Below are 14,641 nucleotides of genomic sequence, written 5' to 3'. Positions count from 1 at the left end.
TGCATCTCGTGCCATATAGCACAACAACGTTCGGTGAGCAAGGACACATCTGTAAGTCATGCCATGCATCTCGCGCCATATAGCACAACAGCGCTCGGTGAGCAAGGACACATCTGTAAGTCATGCCATGCATCTTGCGCCATATAGCACAACAACGTTCGGTGAGCAAGGACACATCTGTAAGTCATGCCATGCATCTCGTGCCATATAGCACAACAACGTTCGGTGAGCAAGGACACATCTGTAAGTCATGCCATGCATCTCGCGCCATATAGCACAACAACGCTCGGTGAGCAAGGACACATCTGTAAGTCATGCCATGCATCTCGCGCCATATAGCACAACAACGTTCGGTGAGCAAGACACATCTGTAAGTCATGCCATGCATCTCGCTCCATATAGCACAACAACGCTCGGTGAGCAAGGACACATCTGTAAGTCATGCCATGCATCTCGCGCCATATAGCACAACAACGCTCGGTGAGCAAGGACACATCTGTAAGTCATGCCATGCATCTCGCGCCATATAGCACAACAACGCTCGGTGAGCAAGACACATCTGTAAGTCATGCCATGCATCTCGCGCCATATAGCACAACAACGCTCGGTGAGCAAGGACACATCTGTAAGTCATGCCATGCATCTCGCGCCATATAGCACAACAACGCTCGGTGAGCAAGACACATCTGTAAGTCATGCCATGCATCTCGCGCCATATTGCACAACAACGCTCGGTGAGCAAGACACATCTGTAAGTCATGCCATGCATCTCGCGCCATATAGCACAACAACGCTCGGTGAGCAAGGATACATCTGTAAGTCATGCCATGCATCTCGCGCCATATAGTACAACAATGCTCGGTGAGCAAGGGCACATCTGTAAGTCATGCCATGCATCTCGCGCCATATAGCACAACAACGCTCGGTGAGCAAGGATACATCTGTAAGTCATGCCATGCATCTCGCGCCATATAGTACAACAATACTCGGTGAGCAAGGGCACATATGTAAGTCATGCCATGCATCTCGCGCCATGTAGCACAACAACCCTCGGTGAATAAGCGCACATCTGTAATCGGAGGAAAGCTTTTTCTTCCTAAAAAATGTAACAGTACAGAAATGTACGTAATCAGAAAAGTATAGAAGTGTATTGGTCTATTATCAATCACTTATTTATATGGGTTCGGTATGAATTACAGTATGACGGCAGCGGGGCGAGTGCTAGTAATCCCCTGGCGGGCTCGCTACGTGCACAGTGGCTTGCTGCGCTTACTACCGGTTATATTCTCCCTCTATGGCTGTCGTGGACACCCATAGAGGGAGAATCACCTACTTTGCCGGCATTCCCGCGCCGGCATTGTACCGCTGTACAGGATTCTGGTGTCGGCATTGTGATCGCTGGGATCCCGTACGGCGGTTTCTTAACCGCTTCCCATTTATATTGGACACGTCAGTGGCATTAGCTGTCTGTTATGTTATCCCAATGCTGGTGTGCTGTATAGCTTCTGCCTATCCCTCACATTTACCAGGATTATTATTCTGAAAATTGTGAAATGTGTGTGTGTTCACCTATTTATAAATATCTATCTATCTATCTATCTATCTATCTATCTATCTATCTATCTATCTATCTGTCTGTCTGTCTGTCTGTCTATTGATGTAGATTAATATCTTAGGTTCAATCCAAATAAAAATAATTAGTGTTTAGGAGTATCAGAGTAGATATAAATGATCTCCTATGTGGATTACAGTCATTTCTTGGGATTGAAGCCACTTCAAAGATCACTTTTCCTAAATCTTTTCCCAATAATTAGATCCCTCTATGAATGATAATAGTTTGGTGGGTACTATTACGCTGTGCTTTAGCAGGGTATATCCAGCTGTTACAAGCTGTATTTCTATCTGAGCACCCCATATGTTTTTTGGTTGAGGAGATGAGACAGCGGAGAGGGGTGAAGAACGTGAGAGATCTATAGAATATTGCTGGTGAGTGGGATTTGCTGATACGTAAGTACGCCAGGTACCCTCTTCCAATTCAGCTCCTATTCAACATCTGTTCAGTTCCATAACCAAGTTAAGCCAGGAACCGGGATTGAGGCCAGGGTAAAGTCATGATGAATGTATCGTCTATCTTCATGTGTTCTCTGACGTCCAAGTATATACTCGGCCAATTCCACAGTTACATCACATGGCGGTGGAGGAATTTCCATACAGCTTACTAACCCTTCTGGGTCCTATGAAAGGTGGCACAAAGCTGTCCCTCTCCAGAACCAGCGCGTTTTATTGGACTTCATTTATACATGTGTGTGTGTGTATATAATATATATGTGTGTGTGTGTGTGTGTGTGTGTGTGTGTGTGTGTGTATATATATAGAAACAAAAAGTACAGCACTCACCAAAATGAGCTCACTTATCCTCACAACATCTATGGATAAATGAATAAATGATGGGGGTTTAGTTAGTGAATTGGCCAATGCACGGAAGCCTGCATACCGCTCCAAGGTACCCCACCTTCATGCAGGTCCTACACTATCACCAAATCATCAAAATTAAAACCTGGCAACTGTATCACATAATATAACTGCAAAAATGCCCACTTGATGTAAGGTGTACCTGCCATGAACTGCATGGCTTTTAAAAGGTACACTAGTCACCTGACACTGGCTAATAATGTACTAAAGGGCAGCTGACACAGGTTTAGGATAATTGGGGTGCATGAACAAAGTTTGTGGCCACAGTTAATGAGTTAACCAGGGATTAACCCTAAAATATACCAGCAAATAGAAAACCACAGCACTCGCCACCCCAGAAGTGGGGTTAATCCCTGGTTAACTCATTAACTGTGGCCACAAACTTTGTTCATGCACCCCAATGATCCTAAACCTGTGTCAGCTGCCCTTTAGTAAATTATTAGCCAGTGTCAGGTGACTAGTGTACCTTTTAAAAGCCATGCAGTTCATGGCAGGTACACCTTACACCAAGTGGGCATTTTTGCAGTTATATTATGTGATACAGTTGCCAGGTTTTAATTTTGATGATTTGGTGATAGTGTAGGACCTGCATGAAGGTGGGGTACCTTGGAGCGGTATGCAGGCTTCCGTGCATTGGCCAATTCACTAACTAAACCCCCATCATTTATTCATTTATCCATAGATGTTGTGAGGATAAGTGAGCTCATTTTGGTGAGTGCTGTACTTTTTGTTTCTATATTTTTGAGTAGGTGGCCATGGGCTACATGCACCCCACCCTATTAGTGACGAGTGCGGATACTGCACCCCACTTCTGGGGTGGCGAGTGCTGTGGTTTTCTATTTGCTGGTATATGTATATATATATATATATATATATATATATATATATACACACACACACACACACACACACACATGTACATATAATATAGTCCCTGGAGAGTTCTTAGATTTTAAACTCCACTTTTTGTTATTCTTTTTCTGTTGTTGTTGTTGTTATGTTGTACAGTTACTTTTCAGCACGTGTCTTTCTGGGACAAGTACCCAGTGTTCCATTGTGTTTCTGTTTATTATGACAATATCATTCGCATTTCTGTGTCAACTTTTTTTTTTTTATCTGGAAATTTGAAATTAATAATAATTGCATTTCTACATTTCATATAGTATAAACTAGAATAAGTGGAAGATTTTGTACTTTCTCTGGAAGCGTACTGTCTCTGGCTTATCCTGCTTATTAGGAAGCCATACAGTTTATTTTGCTTATTTGTTCTACGACGTAAACACAACACGATCCATAAGCCATCAGACTGATTGCGCAGGAAAACACAATATACAGAGTTGTATAATGATATTTAAAAACTAATGAGAACAAAATAAGTTTGGGCATTACAAAACGTTTTCAAGTACTAAAAATGTTGAACACTATTATCTCTATTTTATTCTGTCTCTTTATGTTGTTGTTGTTGTTGTTATTACTACTATTATTATTAGCATCTTTATAACTATTTAACACCCAGTACTAATGTACCGGTTCTGGGCATAGTATTGGCCCCACACTGTGCAGAATATTCTGCCTGCGAACTGCTTTTTATTCACAAGCAGATGCCGGCCTCTGCCCCAGAGGCCTGCCTCTACCCCAGGTGCCTGTCTCGTCCCCAGAGGCCTGCCTCTTCCCCAGATGCCTGCCTCTTCCCCAGGTGCCTGCCTCTGCCCCAGGTGTCTGCCTCTGCCCCAGGTGTCTGCCTCGTCCCCAGAGGCCTGTCTCGTCCCCAGAGGCCTGTCTCGTCCCCAGAGGCCTGCCTCGTCCCCAGAGGCCTGCCTCGTCCCCAGAGGCCTGCCTCTTCCCCAGAGGCCTGCCTCTTCCCCAGGTGCCTGCCTCTACCCCAGGTGCCTGCCTCTACCCCAGGTGCCTGCCTCTGCCCCAGGTGCCTGCCTCTGCCCCAGGTGCCTGCCTCTTCCCCAGGTGCCTGCCTCTACCCCAGGTGCCTGCCTCTTCCCCAGGTGCCTGCCTCTGCCCCAGGTGTCTGCCTCTTCCCCAGGTGCCTGCCTCTTCCTCAAATGCCTGCCTCTGCCACAGCAGTTGGGTTGGTTCCTCTTATTCCCCACCCCCTAATGCCCTCCTCCCCCTGCCTGCTTCCATTCATCAACCTGTTGTGCCTGCCACTTGCACACTAAGAGGGGCACACAAGTTACCAGGGGCGGATTGGGATGGAAAACCATCCCGGGAAATTTATGAAAGCAACCCTAATTGGGGTGGGGGTCTGTTGAGGAGCGGGATTAGTGTTCATAGGGTCTGATTATGAGTTGGACACAGTTGTGGCCTTCCTTGCATCTTTTGCTGCAGTTGCATCTGTGACTTTATGCTAATGATGCTACAATGCAGTTCCGTGGTGTACATCTGGGCATCCAAATATGCAATGACTGAGATGCCCACTTTCAGTGTCTACAGATGCTGCAATCATGCTTTGTGCGTCTCCAGATACCACCTTTGTTCGCACCATTGAAACTTTCACCAGACCTATGCTAGAGCAATTCACCGTCTTTATATGCAACCACTATGAGCAACACGCCTATACTATGTAACATCTGCGTCTAATTAGCCAACCCCTGTACCCACACAGGAATGCCCAACGCATTTCTACTTGGTGCGTGTGACTCTGTACTGCAACTCTATACAAACACCATTGCGGTACAACTCAGATGCAAGCGCAGATTAAAAACGTTGCACAAGAAAAAAAAACACATTGGCCCCCACAGGTAAAAACACACACATTGGCCCCCACAGAAAATAAAATAAATTGGCTCCTGCAGGGGAAAGAATAAGTAAATGTATAACATAGCTTTTGGTATTACAATTTGTTTCAAATTTCCACTGCTGTCTGAAAGGCAAAGTGACACTAGCAGGTTTTAGAATTCTTGGCTGTAACATCTATATTAGTTATTAATATTTATGTAGCGCTAGCATATTCCATTGCACTTTCTTTCAAAGTCGGGCAGGAGCGAATTGGGAACTGAAAGTGGCCCTGGAGATCTTTGTAGAATGGCCTCACATGGGCAGCACCAAAGGTATACCATGTAACCATGGCAGCATCACCTCACATGTAAAAAAAAAACAGGTCCCATATGCTCATCGGCCCACTGGGGCTCTTCCCGGTGCTTCCTGTGACCAATCCGCCCCTGCAAGTTGCTCATTTGTGCCTCTGCCCATAGTGTGCCTCTTCCCCAGCTCCCCCCTAAAGTGCCTCTGCCCTAGCCCTTACCCAGTGTGCCTCTACCCCCCTCCCCAAGTGTGCCTCTGACCCATCCCACCCCATATTTTGCTCTGACCGCCTCCCCTTCTCTGACTCTGCCATCACCCCCATTTCCAAATGTGCCTTTTCCCTCTCCCAATGGCTAGTGGCTGAGATCAGAGGTAGTGCATATGAGGAGGCAGGACCGTGTTCATCGCCACATAAGCCTAAAAATTACAGACAAGGGTCATTTCTTCTTTGATAAATAATTTGGACTTTTTCTCCTGTTAGAGGATTGTCTATAACCCTGCTATGAGGTGCATGTCAGTACTGTGGGGAGTGTTATAGTGGGTGCTTGCTTTGGGTGCCAGAGCTCCATGATATACCTCAGCGGCTGGAAGGCCGGGGGCCCTGCCTGTTTCATCTGTCCTAGGCTGCACATTTTCTGATGTCGGCCCTGAGAGAGGCAGCCTGACCTTCAGTGAGCTCGTACTCAGTCACTATTTTACACACAGTGTTTACTGTTGTGAGATTTTACTATTTTTGGTCCAAAGTTTAAGCTTCTTGTGTTCCTATCACGTTAGACTTGTGGTAGCTTGATATAAGAATGGTATGCTCTTGTTTCTAAGAGGATATACAGTTTCTAATTAAGGCTGTACATAAGTACAGTATATATTCTGTTCATGTACAGAGCACAGGTATCCATACACAATGTGATTTTGCTATAAATGTAATGGTCTACAAATCTATGTGTCTGTCATTCCAAAACTAGATTTGCATGTAATCAAGATTGGTTGGCCTTAAGAAAATGCAAAGCAGTGACTGTGCTGGGCCCAGAAAACTGCCCATAGTGGGCTCCAAAATGGATATACTACAAGTTGTTTCAGTGACGTGCCAGGGCCGTAACTACCAGTGGCCAGGAGGGCACTTGCCTGGGCTTGTGGTTGATGGGGGAAAAAAATCTCAAATTACCCCAACCTTGCCTTTTGGTCTGAGCTCTTGGCTCTGGGCTTCGTCACAGAGCCTCCTCCATGATGTTGTGGCCTAGAAAAGCAGTGCGAGCGACATTCTGTCATCATGACGTATCTGAGCACAATTTTTAGTCAGTCAAGGCCTTTACTTTGCCAGCAGCCTGGACCCCTAGACACAGCACTGTGAAGCGCCCAGGGCTGCCTGTGTATAGATACCATTTATGCAACAGGAGAAAAAAAAATAACCTATATTGTCAGCCATATTGCAGTTTGTCACTTGCAAAACTGAATTTATTTATAAGTTATCTGGAAAAGCAGCCCTGTCACATGTAAAGAATTCTCTTTTTCTTCTCTCCCTCATTAGGATAAGACTTCAGTCACTGCAGAATGGAATTCATTGAGTAAGACATTTGCCTTATGGAGCAGGACCCTGAACAGCGACTGATCAGCATTCTGCCAACTCCTCTCTGCGGAGGACTCGATCTGACAAGACTGTTTCACCCAATAATTTGCTTCAAGCCTCGCACGCAATTTGCTACCTTGTGATTTATATCAAGATTAAAATGTAATATCTACATGGCATAATTTTTTTTATGTCCCCCACCCACCTCCCCACAAATTCATTTCTTTATCTACAGTACGACACATATCTATATGCTAATGCCTGGAAACGGTCCCAGTCGTCAGCTCTACAAGGCCACACACCTTGAATTTGCCTATTTATCTGTATTGGAAGACTTTTTACTATAGAAGAACACAAAAAGATTCTTGTGATTTTGCAATAAATCCTTGCAACAGACTTTTCATACCGGATCATTTAGTCATGCATTTATATAGGGGGACCGAGAACGTGGCCTCTTCTGGCAAATAGCAATATTTTGTTGTACAGCAAAGGCCTAGTTACTGCAAGCATTAACATTTCTATATCATTACAATATATGAATAACGGTTCTTATAATATACATACAGTAGTAACGTATGGGGAGGTTGTGTATATCAGCCACCATCAATCCTACTGAAAGTTTACTTTTTCCATTTTTATCCCAGTTTGTACCATTGTTTCCTATGACGGTACATCACAGATATCTAAAGGGAAAACGAAGAGCTGAAATACTTCATTATTATTATATTTAGTGTTTTGTGTTGATATAGCGCCTCGTCGTTTTTATCTAATAGACTAAAAGTAAAGAGGAGGGGCGTTTGATACTTGTACATGACATGACGCCAGTACTGGAGCGGCCTGGCCTTCTGTGCACCTAAGGCAATGCTCTGTCGTTTGGCACCAATTACAGGGATAATTAGCATTATAAGAAATCTGTAGTTACATACCAAAGCCATTTTTCCAATTTCCTTTTTTTTATTTGTACATTCCACACTGATTGCTATACACCCACGTGGGCATTTTGTCTTTTCAGTGGCTTATTTAAGTGAGCCATTCAGTTTTAAACCTGATATATTTTAAGTGCAGCCTGGAACATAGCCGGCCTTTCTTTGATATAATAAGCTGGAAACGAGGGCCCCTTTCCTTCATTATGTGACATTTAATTACTAAACGAAAGGGAGTCAAGGTTTCTGCTGTTCATATTACATTCTGACTGCTCCTGGAAACGACTTAAGGTCTAGTAAAGTTCCTCTGTGTCCCCGCTGTAAGCCTGTTTTTCTGGCTGTAGATCAGCTTTTTCTTACAAATGTAGGGGGTGGTGTATTGCCAGGTATGGGGAAAGGAAAACTCTTACGGCAGTTGTCAAGTAGTCAACTATTAAGTCAAAATCTTATTATACGTCTCTAAAATGGGATATATGATTAGTGCACTGCCAACTATTAGGTATACCCAATTAGTACTCCACTATTCAATTTGCAGGGAATTTCCGACAGGTTTTTGCCCATTTTCAACAATGCCGATCCAACTTTTTTTAAAGTCGAATCGGCATTGTCGAAAACGGGCCAAAAACCTGTTGGATATGCCCGCAAATTCGACAAAACAGGTGTATCGGCGGGCGAATTCGCCGATCCACCTGTTTTTCAACATGTCGGAATTTCTTACAAGTCGAAAAATCGTCCCTTTAATTGAATAGGGTGAATCTAAATTCGCCCTAAAAACTGCGAAAACTGAGTTTTTTCGACCTCTTGGAAATTCCGGCAGGAAATTAATACCTGCCTATGTGCTAGAGAGGGGTGTAGTATGGTATGCCGGCTGTCGGGGTTCCGGAGCACAGCATACCGGCACCGGAATCCCGACCGCCAGCATACTGACAGCTGGGCGAGCGCAAATGAACCCCTTGTGGGCGCGGTGGCGCATCATGCGCGCCACGCTATCTATCCTCCCTCCAGGGGGGTCGTGGACCCCCAAAAGGATTAAAAGGTGTCGGTATGCCGGCTGTCAGGATTCCGGCGCCGGTATACTGTGCGCTGGGACCCCGACAGCCGGCAAACTGAAGACCACCCGTTAGAGAGCCAAACTAAGAAGAAAAACTTTGAGTCCAAAGTTTATAAATGAGATATAAATGTATCAAACCTTAGAGAGAAGTAGATAAAGTGGAGAAGTTGCTCATAGAAACCAATCCGCTTCTAGCTATCATTTATCTAGCACAGTCTATAAAATGGCTGATTAGTTGCTATAAGCAACACTTCACTTTATCTCTCTCTAAGGTTTGATACATTTCCCCCAAAGAACGATACTTGGCAATGAATAGCTTAATAATCAACCTACAATGGGGACCGCTCGGAGGAGGTCGTTTACGAACAAGGCATTCGGGTCCAAACTTTGCACTATAGCACTCTGACCAGTCAGATACTGGAGTCCGTTGTCTGTCTTGTGAGCTTGAGTCACATGTTAGAATAATGATCAAAGTTGTTGGTTGCGATGAGGTTTTGTAACTATACTTGGTGAATTATGGACACTGATCACTTATACCGTCCATGATCCATCTAGTTTTTGGAAAAATGCTGTAAGTATACTGTATGTGCATATTTACCATCTTGCTCATTATTTTGGCTGCCGCTGTATTCACCTTCTGGTGAATTCATTGATGAGTAGCACTCCTCAGTCGTGCTATGTGCACCTTTACATTGACAAAGATGTCTGTCAACTTTGATACATACAGTATATATATATATATATATATATATATATATATATACATACACTCACACGTAGATGTGTGTGTATATATATATATATATATGTATACACTCAAAAAATATGGAGATATTCCCCTTTCTGCCTCCTCCTTCCCCACAGCTCTACTATGCCCGCCTCCTGCGCCCTCCTCTACCCTGCACCCAGCTCCAGCCCCTACAGTGTGTGGCTAGTTACCGTGGGCTGACCCCTCCTATGGGACCATCCCTGCGCCCTTCTCACCTACCACTTCACATGTTCCTCACCTCTTCCCCATCAGCTCCCTCTTCATCCATTCTTTCCTCCACCTCACAGCACCCTCCCCTATATAGATTAAAAGAGATATCTATATAAATATGGATGTATTCATCTCTGTAAAGTAGGTGATGTGGAGGGTAAATCCAGGTGCCCATGAGGGGGCAACATTCAGCAATTTAGGGACGCTAAATTATATCTTGCACCCCCCCCAACCTAAAAACATTGTGGCGCCCCTGTATAAAATATGTATATAATCCACCATGGTGTTACCAATGTTTCAAAGCTGGCGCTTTTTTCTTGGCGGATTGTGCATTCTTTTTATAATCCCCGACTGCCGCCATCCATATATATTTGTCTACAGGAGTAGTTTCACTGCTCTGTTTTAAAGAGGTCAATGGGGTCGGATATTTAAATTAGCAGTGAGTGTGTGTGTGTGTGTATATATATATATATATATATATATGTATATACACACACAAATATACTTATATACACATATATTTATATATTTCAGGATCCCACAATTTAAAACCGTGCTGAAACTTTTGATAAAAAGCCACAAGACTGGGATGGTCCCTCCCTCATGCAATGCTGCTTTCAGTAAAGAGTGCGCAAATTTGTGTCTTCAGGCATAGGAGACTGGCTCTACCTAGCGCCACTGCTACACATGATCATGATACCATTCTATTAGTGTTTTCCTTTTAAAGTGGGTGTCCATATTCAGATGACTTTTATTTATTGACTGTTTAATGCCCTCCTGCAAACTTACTGAATATTTTCCTTCTGTGTTTCTCAGCCATGTATTTATATCATCAGGCAGATCTCTTTATTTACATTGCACTGATATATATGACACAGCATAGCTGTGATCTCTGCATTGCATATTGGGGGTAATTCAGACCTGATCGTTCGCTAGCTGTTTTTTGCAGTCCTGCATTCGCATAGTCGTCGCCCACCGGGGAGTGTATTTTAGCTGCGCAAGTGTGCGATCGCTTGTGCAGCCGAGCGGTACAAAAAAAACTTTGTGCAGTTTCTGAGTAGCCCAGAACTTACTCAGTCGCTGCGATCACTTCAACCTGTCCCGGGCCGGAATTGACGTCAGTCACCCGCCCTGCAAACGCTTGGACACGCCTGCGTTTTTCCAACCACTCCCAGAAAACGGTCAGTTGCCACCCACAAACGCCCTCTTCCTGTCAATCACCTTGCGATCGGCTGTGCGAATGGATTCTTTGTAAAACCCATCGCAGAGCAATGAACCGCTTTGTACTCGCGCAACGTGCCTGTGCATTGCGGTTCATACGCATGCGCAGTTTTTACTTGATCGCAGCGCTGCAACAAAACGCTAGCGAGCAACCAGGTCTGAATTAGACCCATAGTGCTATATGACTGAGTAACACTGAAAGATTCCAGATAAAGCCATCTGTTTGCTAAAAGTCTCTGGAGGCCGTGTACAAACCTATACAGTAATCTGAACGTGGAACCCCCAATGAAATATGCATTTTTATTACACTGTTATTTTTACAGCCGAGTTCTGAAGAGCTGCATCATGGCAGTATGTGGTTATATGCAGGTGCTGATCACTTGGGTTAGTGGACATCTCTGTATCGGGTGTGGTTCATCAAATCGACAGTGTCTAGGTCGACAATGTTTAGGTCGACCACTATAGGTCGACAGTCACTAGGTCGACATGGATGGAAGGTCGACAGGGTTTCTAGGTCGACAGGTCTAAAGGTCGACATGAGGATTTTTTTTTTTTTTGGTGTCGTTTTCTTCGTAGAGTGACCGGGATCCCAAATTAGTGCACCGCGTCCCCTCGCATGGCTCGCTTCGCTCGCCATGCTTCGGGCATGGTGCCTTCGCTCCGCTACCGCTTCGCTCGGCACACTTTACCGTTCCAATCGTAGTCCACGTGGATCGTTAAGTATGAAAAAATTCATGTTGACCTTTAGACCTGTCGACCTAGCACATGTCGACCTAGAAACCCTGTCGACCTCCCATCCATGTCGACCTAGTGACTGTCGACCTATAGTGGTCGACCTAAACATTGTCGACTTAGACACTGTCGATCTTCAGACCGGATCCCCTCTGTACCCTGTGCTTGATGATGAATCTACAAGTCAGGTCTTTGCTCAGGTTAAGATAAATGCATTGATAAAAGGGCTACAGGGAAAACAGCGAGCTTTTTTTTGTTCTTTCCTTTTTCAAAGCTAATTTGTAAAAATGTACATTGTAAAGAGCTCAAGGCAAAAAGATATGCAATAATAACGTTAGTATTCTGAGCATGCAATAGTTAACTTGCTTTAAAATGAATAAATATTCTCCAGCCAAGTTTTTATAAGACTCGCACCTCAACATCTGGCAAATTGCAGCTTAACACTTTGCTATAAAACGCCAGCAAAACTCTGCAACCTGATCTCTTAAGTGGGTTTATCAATCTGCATAACGGTGCAAAATGTCATGAATGTATATGAAGGAATGGTGTAACCTCACTTTTCCCAGATGAGCGGGGCATAGGAATTCACAGTCAGAAAAATGGGATGTACAGATGGAGCCTCGTTCATCTAGGCTTCTCTGCTGCACCTAGGAGCACCAAGGCTTATTAGCATAATCCTTTCATCTATTGTTCTCAGATGCAATACAATACAGAGAGAACAATACAGCAGGGGATTAAGTCATTACAGCAGGGGATTAAGTCCGACTGTCCTGGCTCACTAAATCCTATTAAAAGAATAGATGAACAGGGCTTCATCTGTATTACTTTTATCACTGTGATATGGCAAATATCGCATAACCTCTTCTGTAATCGCATAACCTCTTCTGTTAATATATTTACTGTAACCTTGTAATCCATCAACCAACACTGTTGTTGATATCATATTAAACTGGCATACAGGGCCGTAGAGAGCTGGGCAGGGCCCGGGTCAGTTTTGGGGGGGGTGGCCAAGCCCCCTTAGGAAAAAAAATGACTTGCAGCGCTGCGAGCACAGGCAGAGGAGACTGCTCCCTGACCCTACCATAGCCCAGCACACAGCTGCTGCTGCTGCTGCTGACAGGTAAGAGAGGGGGCGGTAGTAGTAGTAGTACCCGCCCCCTCTCTCCGCGGCCCAGCTGGCATACTATGGGCTGTCAGGTGCTACCTGATGGAAGATGTAACAATTTTTATTTTCCAAAATCTGACACAGAACTGAGAGAAACTTTTTGAATCGTTTTTACTTGGATGCGCATATTGTTTTCTAGTCTTTCTTGTACGGTCAAGCGTAAAAACGATATTTTTTACTTTTAATTTAGATATCGTATTAATTTCTTTAGGAATTAAAAAAAAAATGGGGTTGTGATGGGGGTTGCATATTGGTGCTCCTGAAATATTTCCATCATTTTCCTGATGGTATTTTTCCCCTATATGATTGCGGAGAGAATGCTCCAATAGTTCATGAACTGACGCACTTAGAAGAATGCATTTCTGCGTATTGCATTCGCAACATGGGCTAACGCAGCCTTTCATGGTTTCCTACCAACCACTCTTTTTTGCAATTTGTTTGATCCAGGCTTATTGAAATAGTACATGTGTTTTGGCCCATAGTAACCGAATGGTACGGCTGACGTGGGTGACTGCACATTTGCACTGTTTAGCGTACGATAAGTCTATGTGTGTAGTCTAGTAGTTTACAAACTGAATTTCTCACGTCTGTCTACCTCTGGGGTAAGAGTCTTTGCCATTGCCAAAGTCATCAAAATACCAAAAAAGCCAACTGTGTTTTGGAGGAATCTGGCGTGCCAAAGATTGCATACCCCTCTGCTAGGCCGCGTTTCAAGGAAAATCATAGTCACAGTTACATCATAATAATAAAATTGTTTTAAAATGACCAGTCCCCAAGTGGCACACCAACATGTCATAGCTACGTTATCTTGCAGTTGTGTTGATGTTGTCTCACAAAGATTTAAAGTGTACCCATGCTTCAAGTGGGATAAAACAAGCCCTGCCCCAATCAGCCCATACTCCGCCTACCCACTTTTCTGCTAAACCCGGCCATCTTTTGAAGTCCACAAATCAGGACGGTTCCATAGAAACCGTTACAGTTGGGTGGTTTGTCGACTGGGCCGAAATGTTCATGTAAATGCAGCCTATGGGAGTCATTGGGGACTAGTGACTCATTGCGTCATGTGACCGTATAGTTTACACTGGGGTGCTGCTGTAGCAGACCTCCTAAAGAGTGGGAAATGTGTCCATGGCAACCAATTCACTATCATTTATTTACTCTCTATCAGATGATCGCTAGAAGCTGATTAGTTACTATGGGTATCTCCATTTGGGTATGGGTATCTCCATTTGTCCTCTTTAGAAGGCTTGCTACAGCTTCCCCAAAATAATTATCCAAATTGTGACAGCCCCCAGCCTCCGCAATGTGTGGGTTACAGGTACACTTTAAACCTTACAGCATCCATGACTGCAGAACGTTTGTGGATCGCTGGCACAGTACAGTATGATAATACACTTTATCTTCATGGTCTTGTAGGTAGCACAGTATATTGTTGCTTTACTCGTTACAATGTGTATTTTGTGCATATAAATAAAGATGTAATTGTGCCTCATTG

The 14,641-nt window shown here is 44.1% G+C and overlaps 1 protein-coding gene and 1 long non-coding RNA gene across 7 annotated transcripts in view; one reads left to right on the top strand and one right to left on the bottom strand.

Moving 5' to 3' along the window:
* CDK14 (cyclin dependent kinase 14) overlaps window positions 1-14,638 on the top strand; it is a 1,134,790-nt gene extending 1,120,152 nt beyond the window's left edge. For all 6 annotated transcript variants that reach the window (XM_063921438.1, XM_063921439.1, XM_063921441.1 and 3 more), the window contains one exon: window positions 7,037-14,638. The gene's annotated coding sequence lies outside the window, so the exon portion shown is untranslated. The remainder of the gene's footprint in view (window positions 1-7,036) is intronic.
* LOC134927247 (uncharacterized) overlaps window positions 1-14,641 on the bottom strand; it is a 179,913-nt gene that overhangs the window by 14,286 nt on the left and 150,986 nt on the right. The window lies entirely within an intron of this gene.

This window comes from Pseudophryne corroboree, chromosome 5 (assembly GCF_028390025.1).
Source record: "Pseudophryne corroboree isolate aPseCor3 chromosome 5, aPseCor3.hap2, whole genome shotgun sequence".
NCBI lineage: Eukaryota > Metazoa > Chordata > Amphibia > Anura > Myobatrachidae > Pseudophryne > Pseudophryne corroboree.
The sequence above is the reverse complement of the archived record's forward strand: the minus strand, read 5'-3'. Positions and strand labels throughout refer to the sequence as shown.